Consider the following 14824-nt stretch of genomic DNA (forward strand, 5'->3'; position numbering starts at 1 on the left):
AACATGCTAAACGTTTGCTTTGAATGTACATATATATGTGGTAAACCTACATTAAAATAACTCATATGGTATGAAAATGTGCAAGTTTCACATGTATCGGAAACGTTGGCTGGTCACGTTTCAATGAATGGTTTACTATCTAAACATTTACAGTTAAGCGTCGGTTTTACATCTAGTCAACGGAAAAAAAATCAAACATGAGAATTATTATTTAAAATCACATATAAAATAGCCACAACCTCTTAACGAAAGCCGTGTCATGTGGTATATACCTATTATATCGTAAATAATTGATGTGAAAAATACACTTCCTGTGTTCATCCGTTATTACAAGAGAGACTGCCATATCAACAATTACTTGCGATTGTTTTATGAATGGGCTGAAGTTGTTCTTAAATATCAAGTATAAAAAACATACAGTCACAATTGGGAATTTAGTCGGGTGATGAACACTACATCGAAATGCCAAAACAATCAGCAGCCAAATTCTATCTCGTACACACATAGGTGATGTTAATAATAAATTGCCTCATTTACATCATCTGACTTAAGTACTGGAGTCGGCAAAAGACGTCTCAACTCTCAACACAATGTTAAATACATTTTTGAGCCGTGTTCTGAGAAAACTGGGCATAATGCATGTGCGTTAAGTGTCGTTCCAGATTAGCCTGTGCAGTTCGCACAGGCTAATCAGGAACGACAATTTCCGCTTTTATGACATTTTTCGTTTAAATGAAGTCTCTTCTTAGCAAAAATCCAATTTACGTGGAAATTGTCGTCCCTGATAAGCCTGTGCGGACTGCACAGGCTAATATGGGACGAAACTTTACGCACATTCATTACGACCAGTTTTCTCAGAACGCAGCTCATTTATTGTTAACGTGATAAGTCATCTTGGCATATGTGTATGTTGCAGAGCACAATTAGTTGTGTTTTTTTTCATGTCACGAACACGTCATTATGTTTCCTAAAAGGTATTGATTGTTTTCGAACAAGTCTTTCAAATGTTCGTGCATTTTTTAACCAATATCATTTCATCTTATTTTCTTATAGTGAATTCTATGCAAAAAAACGCCATCTCATTTACTGCCTTCTGTATTACGCCCTCGATCTCTTCTTATGTATTAAATTACAAACTGATTGTTGTAATTAATTAACAGTATATAAATCCTCTCCTTTTACAAATACCAGTGTCATACTGTTTGTTGTTGAAGCAGGATACACGGAATTAACGAGCATCGACAGACTATGTGTATTATATAAAGTATTTGTTAAGGTTTAAATATCTACTGCCTCGTTAAAGAAATACGAATAATTTAAGATGAATGCTTGAATTAATTGAATATTATTACAAATGTTGGTTGCGGTGCCTTATGGTTTGGTAACAAGATGATTGCCATAATCATCTACACTACACATGAATAAGCTTAAATCTACTTACCCTGCTACGCATATATTGCACTTTAAGTTTTATTTCGTCCTATGAGATAACATTGTACATTAAATCGATTGAATGGCGCGGTAATTAGAGGGTTACTTTCCATTTATACTTCAACGAAGGTACATGTATCAACAAATTACACGTTCATGTAATATCACAACGGTGCGGGTCTTGTATTAAATGATCAACATGAAAAAAAGAAAATACTGATTTGTATCGGAATAAAGGCAAGTTAATATGGTCACTCAATACTAAACTCGCTTTGAGTTGGAATACTTTTTTGTTGGGCATTATAGAATCAAATACAAGCGCAAACAAACGAACATCAATAAGAACTATCGTAAAAAGTGATGAAACATTTTATTTAAGATATGGAATAACACGAATGTGTTTTAAAGTAAAATGTGTTTTAAAGTATAAAATAATTATATTGAATGAAACGCCATTTGCATATGATTAGATAAAATGACAGATAAAACATACATTTTTAGTGAATGGAGTTAATCGATTGGTTTAATGATTTAGTTATATACACCATGCATTGATTATGTGCGAGTCTCCCCAACTGTCCCCATGTCTTGACCATCTGCTGGTCATCTGCATACAGGTGTCGGCTCCAGGCCTCTCTCTCTCTCTGAGAGAGAAGCGGAGAGAGAGCGAGCGAGAGAGAGAGACTGGAGAGGAGAGAGCGAGAGAGAGAGGAGGAGAGAGGAGAGAGGACCGAGAAGAAGACGAAGAAAAGACAGCAGAAAGAAAGACAGAACGACCAACAAGCAAAAGAACCAACACGAAATAATCAATCATCAAGCCTCCTCCCTACACTCCCTTCGATCCTCCCTCCTTTCTCTCCTCTCTCCCTCTTGTCCCTCTGTCCCCTCTCCCTTCCCCCTCTCCCCTCCTCTCTCTCTCTCCGTCCGTCTCTCTCTCTCTCTCTCATATCTTCTTTAACCTACTGCTGATGTTTTCATCTCTATAAGTCTTCTTTGGATATCTAGTCTTGCCAACGGACTTAAAGTATCTTCCTTAGGCCGGTGCCGATGAAGATCTGGGTTTCTTCATATAGATAAAGGTGGTTATGGAAGTCTCTGCAGCATAAAGAAATACCGGTTTCACGATGTGATTGAAGAGCCGGATCTCCGTGTTGATCCCTATTGCGCTGAATCATCAGATGTTCTGACCTCGAGAAGGCTACTCGAGCTTTACCGATGCAATTTCTTACGTCTGCATATGTTCCTACATGGTTGTCCAGGTTGCTGTCGAGATAGGTAATGCTGTCCACAACTTCGAGCTCCTTGCCTTGGACTATGATTGATGTGTCGTTTGATGCGTTGGTCTACAGCACCTTGCTTTTTTCCTGTTGTAGGTGAGGCCAAGTCTAGCTGAACTGTCTGCTAGTATTGTTGGTATTGTTCTGCATCTGTTGTTGCTGGTGAGAGAGAAGAGCCAGATCGTCAGCAAAGTGAAGGTTGTCCACATGTTTAAGAGTGTCCACTAGATTCCGTTTTGCTTCCGGTCCAACGAAGTCTTTATTATATTTTTTTCCAACACATTTTATTTCGAGATTGCATATACAATAATGAACAATAACACAAGCATGTCATACAATCAGAAATGAAAAGAATAACATATGCAATACGTATAAGGTTAGCTATCTAATGCATGTAATTTTCTGTTGAAAAAAAAAACAATTATGGTGTTTAGATGAAAAAACAAGATATGTGTTTGTCAAAAACACAATGGCCCCTATTGCTCCGCTTTGATTTTTTTTACCTTTGACCTTGAAAGATGACCTTGACCTTTCACCACTCACAATGTGCAGCTCCACGAGCTACACATGCATGCCAAATATGAAGGTGCTATCTTTAATATGTCAAAAGTTATGACAAAACTTAAATATTGGTTAAAGTTTTGGACAGACAGAATGATTGACAGACAGACAGACAGGCCAAAAACAATTTACCCTCTTTTTTAAAGGGGCATAAACAGACAAATTCCAGTGTGTATAGATCAACATGGATGTTTTAATTGAAATATCAGATGAAAAAAAGGCATAGATACAAACAATAATAGTTGCATATAATAATAAAGACTTTTTACATTGAGTAAAGACAAACAATGATGAATAAGTTGTTATAACAGATGATAAGGCATAGAGAAAAACAATAATAGGTGTTTATAATTGTATAATTAAGTTTATGCAACAATGGCATAAAATAGTTCCCATTCAATGTCAAACGATTCTAGATTATTTTTTAAATTTATATTTGTTTCAAGTTATCACATTCGTCTCTTCGCCTGTGGTCCCAACTGGGACATAGGCCGCCAACCAGCTTCCTCCAGGCATCTCGGTTCTGGGCGAGTCTCTCAAGATGCCCCCATGTTTGGCCCATCTGCTTAGCATCTGCATCCAGGTCACGGCGCCACGTGTTTCTAGGCCGCCCTCTCTCCCTTGGGGGTTCCATGTGAGGGATTGCCTTGTCGTATCGGATGCAGGCTTGCGAAGGGTGTGGCCTATCCACCTCCAACGTCTCTGAAGGATGTCTTCTTCAACTGGCTGCTGGTTTGTTCTTCTCCATAATTATTCGTCGGAGATCTTGTTGTCTGGCCAGCGGATCTTGAGGATCTTCCTGAGGCAGGTGTTGATGAAGACCTGTATTTTCTTTATGGTGGTTACAGTGGTTCTCCCGGTCTCTGCTCCTTAGAAGGTAGCGGCTTCACGATGGTATTGAAGAGCCTAGTCTTGTTGGTGATGCCAATTTCGTTGGATTCCCAGATGTTCTTCAGCTGATGGAAGGCTGCTCGTGCTTTACCGATGCGGGTTCTGACATCTGCATCCGTTTTTCCCTGGTTGTCCAGAATGATGCCGAGATAGGTGAAGGTGTCCACCTCCTCCAGCGCCTCGCCTTGGACTGTGATGGGTGTGTTGTTTGGTGCGTTGGTCCTGAACACCTTGCTCTTCGCTTTGTTGATAGTGAGGCCCAGTCTAGCTGAGTTGTCCGCTACCATGTTTGTCTTTTCCTGCATCTGTTGTTGGGTGTGGAAGAGAAGAGCCAAATCATCGGAAAAGTCAAGGTCTTCCAACTGTTCCCAGAGTGTCCACTGAATTCCATTCCGCTTCTGCTCCGTTGATGTCTTCATTACCCAGTTTATGGCCAGCAGGAACAGGAAAGGTGAGAGTAAACAGCCTTGCCTCACACCAGTTCTCATTTCAAAGGCATCCGTGAGCTGTCTGCTATGAACAATTCTGCAGGTCATTCCCTCATAAGACTTCCTGATTATGTTGGTGATCGTTTCTGGCACTCCGTAGTGTCTCAGAAGTCTCCAGAGGGACTCCCGGTCAACGCCGTCGAACGCCTTTCATAGTCAATAAAGTTGACATACAACGACGAATTCCACTCCAGGGATTGTTCCAGAATGATGCACAGGGTTGCGATCTGATCCGTGCACGACCTCTCCTTTCGGAAGCATGCTTGTTGGTCACGGAGATGCGGGTCTATTGCGTCTTTCTTTCGATTCAGTAGGATGCGATTTAACACCTTTCCTGGGATGGACAACAGCGGGATTCCTCGGTAGTTGGAGCAGGAACTGAGGTCGCCTTCCTTGGGAAGCTTGATGAGGTAACTCTCTTTCCACTTGGTGATGGAGTACAGATCTTTAGTTCTGTTCTGATAGGCTGCCTCTTCCGCCTCTGTTGCAAGCATCTCTAGGTAGTTCCCCTTGTCTTCTCTGATACTTTGCTTGACGCTCCTATTTTCTTCGGTGTACTCTTCTTGTGCTTTCACTCTTGCGGCGCGTGTTCTGCTGTTGTTTTCACTTGCCTTCTTTTCTTGTCTTTTCTCAACTTTCTGAAGCGTCTCTGCTGTCATCCACTCCTTGTGGGTGTAAGACTTGGGGCCCAGTACGTCTTGGCATGTTGAAGTCACTGCTTCTTTCACGTTCTGCCACTTCTGCTCTATCGTCCCTTCTTCAAGCAGCTCCTCTAGGACCTGGAACTTGTTGGAGAGAGTGACCTTGCACTCTTCTTGCTTCCAGGTGTCTTTCAGAGTGGCAGTGTAGTACCGTTGGCGTTGGTTGGGCCCCCCTGTCCAACTCGTCTTCAGCTTAAGTTTCAATCGGGCGACAAGGAGATGATGATCCGAAGCCACGTCGGCTCCTCGCTTGACACGTACATCCTGAAGAGAGCGACGAAAACTCCTTGCGATGCACAAGTGGTCAATCTGGTTCTCCGTTGACAGGTCTGGTGACATCCAAGTTGCCTTGTGTATCCTTCTGTGGTGGAAAACACTTCCTACGATGACCAGGTTACTTGTGGCGCACAGGTCGGCGAATCTCTCCTCGTTGTCGTTCATCTCGCCTAACCCTTGCTTGCCCATGATCTCCTCATATCCTCGGTTGTCACTGCCGATCTTGGCTTTGAAGATACTCATTAGAATAATGATGTTTCTCTTTGGTCTGTCTTGTATAATGGTTGACAGTCTATTGTAGAAGTTGTCTTTCTCATCCTCTGTACTGTCGTTTGTTGGGGCGTAGCACTGGATTATGTCCGTGATGATCCTCTTCTTCTTTTTAAGGAAAGAGGCTGTCATGATCCGAGATCCGTGTGCCTCCCACCCGATGAGTGCTCTCTGTGCCGACTTGGAATGCATTAGGGCTACTCCCTGGGTGTGTGCTGCATCCTCCTGCTCATGCCCCGAGAACAACAGTTACTCACCGGAAGTCAGTCGCTTCTGCCCAGAGCCAGTCCATCTTGATTCACTGAACCCTAGGATGGTGAGGTTGAACTTCCTCATCTCTGCGGCCACCTGTGCTGTCTTCCCGGTCTTAAACATGGTTCGGACATTCCACGTACCGATGGTGGTAGTGGTACTGGTGGATATGATGATCTTCGGCCTGATGGCTTCCAGTTGACACTGGCTTTCACCGTCCGGCGTCATACGTCCTCCAGCTAGAGGTCCACCTTCTCCCTGGTCCGTGATGTCTGTTGTTATTCTGTTTGGCGTTTCTGTAGCAATAAGGTTTCAACAGGGTAGGGTAGCTAGCCCTACGCCCAACCCTCCTCCTTTTTCAGCGCGGGCTTGGGACCGTCCTTGCCGGAGTTATCATATTCGTACTTAATGTATTTCTGGGCTCCAGCTATGCTTGGAATGCATTTATTTGTCCTACATTTGTATAAGTATAGCTTTATAAACAAAAAAACATTATTTAATGCACTATCAACGAAGTCTTTATGACCCAGACTATGGCCAGCAGGACTAGGAAAGGTGACAGTAAGCAGCCTTGCCTCACGCCGGTTCTTACTTTGAAGGCTTCGGTGAACTGTCTGTCTTGAGCTATTCTGTAGGTGATCCCCTCATTAGACTTCTTGATTATGTTTGTGATTTTTATCTGGCAAGATTTCGTTAATTTATAACGATAAATAAAGGAGACACCAGACTATGATATGATTTTCGTTTAGACAGTGCGGATATTTATATGTGCTTTCGAACAAATAGTCTTCAATTGACTTGAACCTAAGCCGCAGATTTAAATGCAAATGAAACATTTATTAATGCGTCACCAGTATTCAACGTATACAATTCATGTTTAACTGGAAAATATGTAGTTTATAACGATATGATTTCTTGCAATGTTATTCCCACATATATTAATCTAAAACAAACGTTTCGTGTATTCTTGTTTAACATTCTAATATTTTGTCGATGGCAATAACTCGATTACAGTAATAACCCCGTTCTTGCGTTTCTCCGTATACACCCCAGGAAACCCAAAACCTTCTGAGCAGTGTAAAACCATTTGAGCAGTGTTCGGTATTTTACCATAAACTTACATAGGGTAAGTACATTGAAAAAATTAAACTTTTCCAAGTCCAATTGGAAACAACTGTGTATTAAAATTGATAACCACGGTATTGGCCTACATGTAGAAAATATCCTGAAAATTTTTCTTTACAAAAAGAGCAAAATGTGGCTCCCTGAAGTAAAAGATCGGGCAAAGTAGGCCATTTTCAGGCATTTAGGGAAATAAAACTGCTTTAATTTGCAACCCACTACAATAATTAAAGGATTTATACAAACTTACACATGTCTACCATAGCCCCTCAGCAGGGTATCTCAAGAAAACTATGACTTGTGGAGAAATTTGCGTTTTAATGACCTTATTGGGAAATTAGGTTTTTTGTCACCAAAAAGAATTATAAAGTTACTGCTCATATAAGGTTTCCTGGTCTTCTTTAGATGGTATCCATGTTTTCCCAACATGGGCATTAAATACGCAAATTTCTCAACAAGAAATAGTTTTCTGGAGAAACCCTGCTGAGAGGTTATGGCATACATGTGTACCTTTGTATAAATCATTTAATAATTGTAATGGCATGCAAATTAAAGCAGTTTTTCTCCCCTAAATGCCTGAACACGGCCCTCTTTGCCCGATCTTCTACTTCAGGGAGTCACATTTCGCACAGTTTTTAAGATAATTTGTCAGGATTTTTTCTAGATGTAGGACAATACCTTTGTTATCTATGTTAATACACAGTTGTTTCAAATTGGAATTTTTATTTTTCCCATTTACTTGCATTATGTAAGTAAACGGTAAAATACCGAACACTTCTCCAATGGTTTTACACTGCTCGCAAGGTTTCGGGTTTTCTAGGGTGGTATAATTTTCGTGGAAGGATTAACTTGAAACATTAGACGGACTGAATTCATAACGCCGGCTTAAGGTCATCGTAAAACTTGAACCAGAACAGACCTTTCTCTTAAACGGAAACGACTATATCCAATTAAGAAATCACATCGACACGTTTTCAAATTGTGTTTTGTAATCAGATACAAATGTATTCTTGTCTATCATTTTAAAAACACTGTGTTTTTTATATATAATTATTTCTACTTTACCTTATTTTTATATGTTTGTGTCTGCTGTTGAATTCATTTTAGCCTCGCAATTAGAACCCCGGACTTTATGTGTATGCGTAAGTGTCGTTGAAGATTAGCCTGTGCAGTCCGGTTATTTCTGCCATGACCGGATTATCGTTTACAACACATTTTCTTTACACGTACAATTTCCATAAAGGTTAGTCCATAATTATCGTATGCGGACTGCACAGGCTAATATGGGACAATACTTTACGCACACGAAATCAATAGCATGTGTTGTGGCTGTCTTTTTTATTGATTTTCACGTAAATGATCCGTTTGTTAAAGAAACAGTCCATAATGTTTCCCAAACAATAACATTACATTGAATGGTTTACTTGCTCATTTGTTTGTTTTCTCACACTACACATTATTTAAAAACCAATGTAAGTAGGTAAATAATAAACATTTTATGTTTGAAATGCTCAAACCTAAACTAAACACTAAATACGTGTTATCTCTTGAATCAAACCAATTTTAGTTTATTTTAATGAGAAGATCTCAATCTGCAAATGATGAAATCAAAATATGTCAAGCCATAAAACGTGTCTCCAACCGCCATTGATACTTAAGTGACTACATACTCCAGACTGTACGCCAACCATATACGAAGTAGGCTATATAAAACATGTCGACAATTAAATATTAGCTTTAATTGATTCAAGTCAAACATGGATAGATAAAATTTAGTTATGGTGACAGAAACTTGTGTTCTGTGTTGTTTACCATGTACGTTTTATTTCCTGTGCATGTTTTACAACTTTTTCGTAATTTACAAAACATACAGCTTGACCAATCGTCCACTAACGTAAATCGTACATATCAAAATATATGATATGTATAAACATATATTTATAACACTTATATAAGGCTCATATTCGAAACAGTGCGAATGCACAACGTGAAATTGTATGTTCATTCGCAATCTTTAATTCTAATTAATATTTTACAAAATAAGGGTCATGCCCAATTGACAAGCGTATTTGATGATAATACACCTACCCACTTTGTGTTTCCTCCCTCACTACATGTTTTACTGTCGGAAAAAAAGAATGCAATTCTACCTATGCTGTACGCCGAATCTGTAAATTGTTTAACCATTCCTGATTATATCGACTTCTAATCAGTCATTGTATGCAGAATTTATGTTTCCAGATTTCTTTCCTTCTTACGATATCAGGATATGTACACTCTGTTACGTAACCGTGTCAAAAACTTGTACAATATTTTGATCATAACTGTCATCCGCCCACGCATTTCGTTTCGATATCGGTTAACATCATCTAGACATAAATAAACATTCTGAAGTGGACAACTCTGTTCAATTACTTGAGTCGTTTTATGTTTTAACATGTTTTATTTAATTTTATTGTGTTCGTTAAAAAATAAGAAGCTATAAGTTATATCAATAGGAGTATTGATATGTCAAATATTTTGGTGTACAGTGAAATGCAGCTAACGTTTCTGAATATTTCACTGCAAATAAGTGTGTATTTTGACAAAAATGGATGTAAGCTTATTCCATGTGGCTTAGCGTGCGTGTGCAATTATTGAATATAGTTAAATAAAAATTAAATTGACGTTTGTTTCTCGATTAAATAAATTGAATTACAATTATATTTATTGGAAAGAATACGACAATCTTTTATTGTAAACGTTAAAAAATATTTTGAATACTTTAGACTCCGAAGGACAATATTTGAATTGCATCATGGAAATCTGAAAAAGTGGTGAGCATGTTATAACGATGTGTTTATTAGTATGCACTGCTCGAGATAGCATTCGGAAATCTGAGAACAATTCACACATATTTTTATTTTGAAAATCTGCCGGCATAATATGATATATAGAGTTTTAAATGAGAAGTTATGGCATGGTATTGATGTCTAAAATAAACGATAAATTGCAAATATAACATAACTATTTCAGATTTATGTTTTACACTCAGCAGTTAGAAACGTTCTTTTTATACGGTTGTTTCATATATTTCTTCTTTTTTGACTAAAATCTAAAAGATTCACAGGAAGACGAAGGCTATGCCATTGAATTGTTTCTCAAAGAAATATAAAAATTTGTGTAAAACAGTGCAACACGTGTGAATAAAATTTAAAATCATAATTGTGTTAGTTTGTTTTTTCGACCAATGGAGCATATTCGAATTGTTACGAACTTGTAATAGTAGTTGTGAAGATAATAGAAGGACGGAAGATTGCGATAGAGTGTAAAGTGTATTAAGCACAATAGTATATACCCGCCTTTTATTGGTATGACAACGAAACCAATGTGTCCTTTTGTACTTATACAATATTTACAGTATTGCATAGGCATTCATACATGTGTGCGAGTGTTTAATTGCATTGTTTGTATCAGCACTACTTAATCAGTAAAACAAAAGATAAAATATATTTAACCAAGCTTTACTTATCCCAAACAAGTGAAGACATTGTTAAACAATCATTCATCCACAATAACTTCTTCATTTTGTTTCTTAACTGTTTGAAATTTGAACACAGTTTGCTCGAATAAGTGCTGAGGATTGAATTAAGATCTCAATTTACCGCTTTTATTGATATCCGTCATGGGTTATTTTATACTTATTGTACCCCAAAAATATATTTACTCTTACACACTTACATTAATAAAAAATGCCAGACAACTGTGTTGTATTTATAAAAATTTATTGAACAAGGGCTGTTTGTATAACATGCATGCCCCCCATATGGGCTCTCCGTTGTAGTGACAGCCATTGTGTGAATATGTTTTTGTCACTGTGACATTGACCTTTGACCTAGTGACCTGAATATCAATAGGGGTCATCTGCCAATCATGATCAATGTACCTATGAAGCTTCAAGATCCTAGCCATATGCGTTCTTGAGTTATCATCCGGAAACTATTGTACTATTTAGGGTCACCTTGACCTTGACCTTTGACCTAGTGACCTGAAAATCAATAGGGGTCATCTGCGAGTCATGATCAATCTACCTATCAAGTTTCATGATCCTAGGAATAAGCGTTCTTCAGTTATCATCCGGAAACCATTTTACTTTTTCGGGTCACCATGAACTTGACCTTTGACCTAGTGACTTCAAAATCGATAGGGGTCATCTGCGAGTCATGATCAATGTACCTATGAAGTTTCATGATCCTAGGCACAAGCATTCTTGAGTTATCATCCGGAAACCATTTTACTATTTCGGGTCACCATTACCTTGACCTTTGACCTAGTGACCTCAAAATCAATAGGGGTCATTTGCGAGTCATGATCAATGTACCTATGAAGTTTCATGATCGTAGCCATTAGCGTTATTGAGTTATCATCCGGAAACCATTTTACTATTTCAGGTCACCGTGACCTTGACCTTTGATATATTGACCTGAAAATCAATAGGGGTTAACTGCGAGTCATGATCAATCTACCTATCAAGTTTCATGATCCTAGGCATAAGCGTTCTTGAGTTATCATCCGGAAACCATTTTACTATTTCGGGTCACCGTGACCTTGACCTTTGACCTAGTGACGTGAATATCAATAGGGGTCATCTGCCAATCATGATCAATGTACCTATGAAGCTTCATGATCCTAGCCATAAGCGTTCTTGAGTTATCATCCGGAAACCATTGTACTATTTCGGATCACCGTGACCTTGACCTTTGACCTAGTGACCTGAAAATCGATAGGGGTCATTTGCAAGTCATGATCAATCTACCTATCAAGTTTCATGATCCTAGGAATAAGCGTTCTTCAGTTATCATCCGGAAACCATTTTACTTTTTCGGGTCACCATGAACTTGACCAATGACCTAGTGACTTCAAAATCGATAGGGGTCATCTGCGAGTCATGATCAATGTACCTATGAAGTTTCATGATCCTAGGCACAAGCGTTCTTGAGTTATCATCCGGAAACCATTTTACTATTTCGGGTCACCATGACCTTGACCTTTGACCTAGTGACCTCAAAATCAAAAGGGGTCATTTGCGAGTCATGATCAATGTACCTATGAAGTTTCGTGAACGTAGCCATTAGCGTTCTTGAGTTATAATCCGGAAACCATTTTACTATTTCAGGTCACCGTGACCTTGACCTTTGATATAGTGACCTGAAAATCAATAGGGGTCAACTGCGAGTCATGATCAATCTACCTATCAAGTTTCATGATCCTAGGCCTAAGCGTGCTTGAGTTATCATCCGGAAACCATTGTACTATTTCGGGTCACTGTGACCTTGACCTTTGACCTAGTGACCAGAAAATCAATAGGGGTCATCTGCGAGTCATGATCAATGTACCTATGAAGTTTCATGATCCTAGGCCTAAGCGTTCTTGAGTTATCATCCGGAAACCATTTTACTATTTCGGGTCACCGTGACCTTGACCTTTGACCTAGTGACCTGAAAATCAATAGGGGTCATCTACGAGTCATGATCAATGTACCTATGAAGTTTCATGATCCTATGCCCAAGCGTTCTTGAGTTATCATCCGGAAACCACCTGGTGGACGGACCGACAGACCAACATGTGCAAAGCAATATACCCCCTCTTCTTCGAAGGGGGGCATAAAAATATTTACCCTGAATCAATTTTAAACACCAAATTGAACGTAAGCATTGTAACGATATCGACCAATGAAAAAAGTGCCGAAACTTCTTTAAGGGTATGTAATGTTGTGTATTGATTATACATAGTTGAATAAACAAAAGAAGACTAGAATTGTTTACATAACAATGTGGTTTCTAATACACATTTATTAACAAGTGGTATAGAATAGTCCATCTCAATTTGATTTCGCGAGGTGTCGATTTTGTTTACGGTATTGCAACTTAAAATACTATACTAGGATTTTCTTATGTAAATGTCATGAGCAGAGTCAATTATATAAAAATTGAACATATGTTGAGTGTTTCTATAATCGTGCTTTCAAATATATGTTAAATATTTACAAATACTAGCTGCTACTATTTCTATTACAACTATAACTGTCGCTAACATTAATTCATCAACAATCCCTCCAGTGATAAAACATCAGGAGGTGTAAACAACGTTTGCAGTCTCGCTGCAAACTTCTTGTTTAAACAGATAAGTCATGGGTCTGCTTGAATCAGCAACAAGTGACGCAAGGGAGTTAATCAACGGTTTTAGCATCCATGTTCAGTATGTTTTTCTTTCCCTAGTTTATAACCGAATTTCATGTTTCTATTGTCTAGCGGGAAACTAACAAGTTTTGTACTCAATACAAATTAAACGAAAATTGTGTAATTTAGAGAAACTAAGAATGCAATATAACTAGTTGATTTTATATGAAGTCAACTTTTGTGAACAATGTATGATATTTATTAAAGGGAGGTGTTCAAAGATTGTAGAAATGACAATAATTCAACTGTTTGATTCAAATACTAAAATAACTTGCAAAACTATTTATTAATTTGTATTTTTGTTTTAGTGCTTTGATATGTATACTGTGACATTAGACAGTAATCATGTACAAAGTCTGTTCAAATCTTGCCTACGGTGTCAAAAAATCACGACCCAGGGTTTATATTGTTGATAGACCTTTTAACAAAATGGCTTGAAAACATTTCTTCTCCGAAAGGAAAATGTCAAGATGTTTTAATTTTGTAATCAACACGGTATGCTGGTATTAAAGTTTGTTCAAAGCATGCTCCAGACCACGCCCTCTGGGCTTTCCTGCTTAACATTGTATTTAGTAGAAAAATAGAAAAATAACATTCTAAGTTCGTTCAAATAACGTCTCCGGAGTCCAATGAGATATATAGACTACACATTTAAGCGCTTTGACATTCTGTGCCATCATCTACTTTAATTAGTCTTCTGCAAAATTTGTTTAAACCATGTCATGTGTACTTAACATGACCCCGCTCCAGGGTTAATAAAAGTTTAATATTATGAGAAATTAACTTCTCATAAACAATGTGGACGAGGTGTGATATTTGGTATGTTACATAGCACTATGAAGGACGTCTATCCAAAGTGTGTTTAAGTCTTGCATCTGGTTTAAAACTGGTTACACCCAGTGGGAATATCGTAAATTTATATACGCAAAATTATTCATTTTCTTAATATAAAACAGTACGCAATAGGGTGATATAATGACATATTGCTTCAAAAACATACGTGATGATAAAACATGAGCAGAATACGTAACATCACCATAACAACACAATTTCGCAATTCCGAAAACTTTTAATGATTTACAAAACATAAATAAGATCCAGCATAGCTGGGTATAAAAAGCGAAAGGTGCTCACTTTAGCTACAAACAAAAGTTAGTCATAGACACATTTCTTAATTTCAAACGCTCTATAAATAACAATTTTATTTTAAGAAATAAGTTATTCTATTAAATTCATCATATTTACTATAACATTATAAAATGTACAATTTACATCAAGATACAATGTTTTATAAATCGGTATTCATCTGTGAGAACAATTCTTTCACCCTCTACCAC

General features: G+C 38.0%; 1 pseudogene; it reads right to left on the bottom strand.

The window, feature by feature from the left end:
- Positions 1-2450: 2450 nt before the first annotated feature.
- Positions 2451-6375, bottom strand: LOC127835624 (uncharacterized; annotated as a pseudogene).
- Between the last annotated feature and the right edge of the window lie 8449 nt (positions 6376-14824).

Source organism: Dreissena polymorpha, chromosome 6 (assembly GCF_020536995.1).
Source record: "Dreissena polymorpha isolate Duluth1 chromosome 6, UMN_Dpol_1.0, whole genome shotgun sequence".
Classification (NCBI taxonomy): domain Eukaryota; kingdom Metazoa; phylum Mollusca; class Bivalvia; order Myida; family Dreissenidae; genus Dreissena; species Dreissena polymorpha.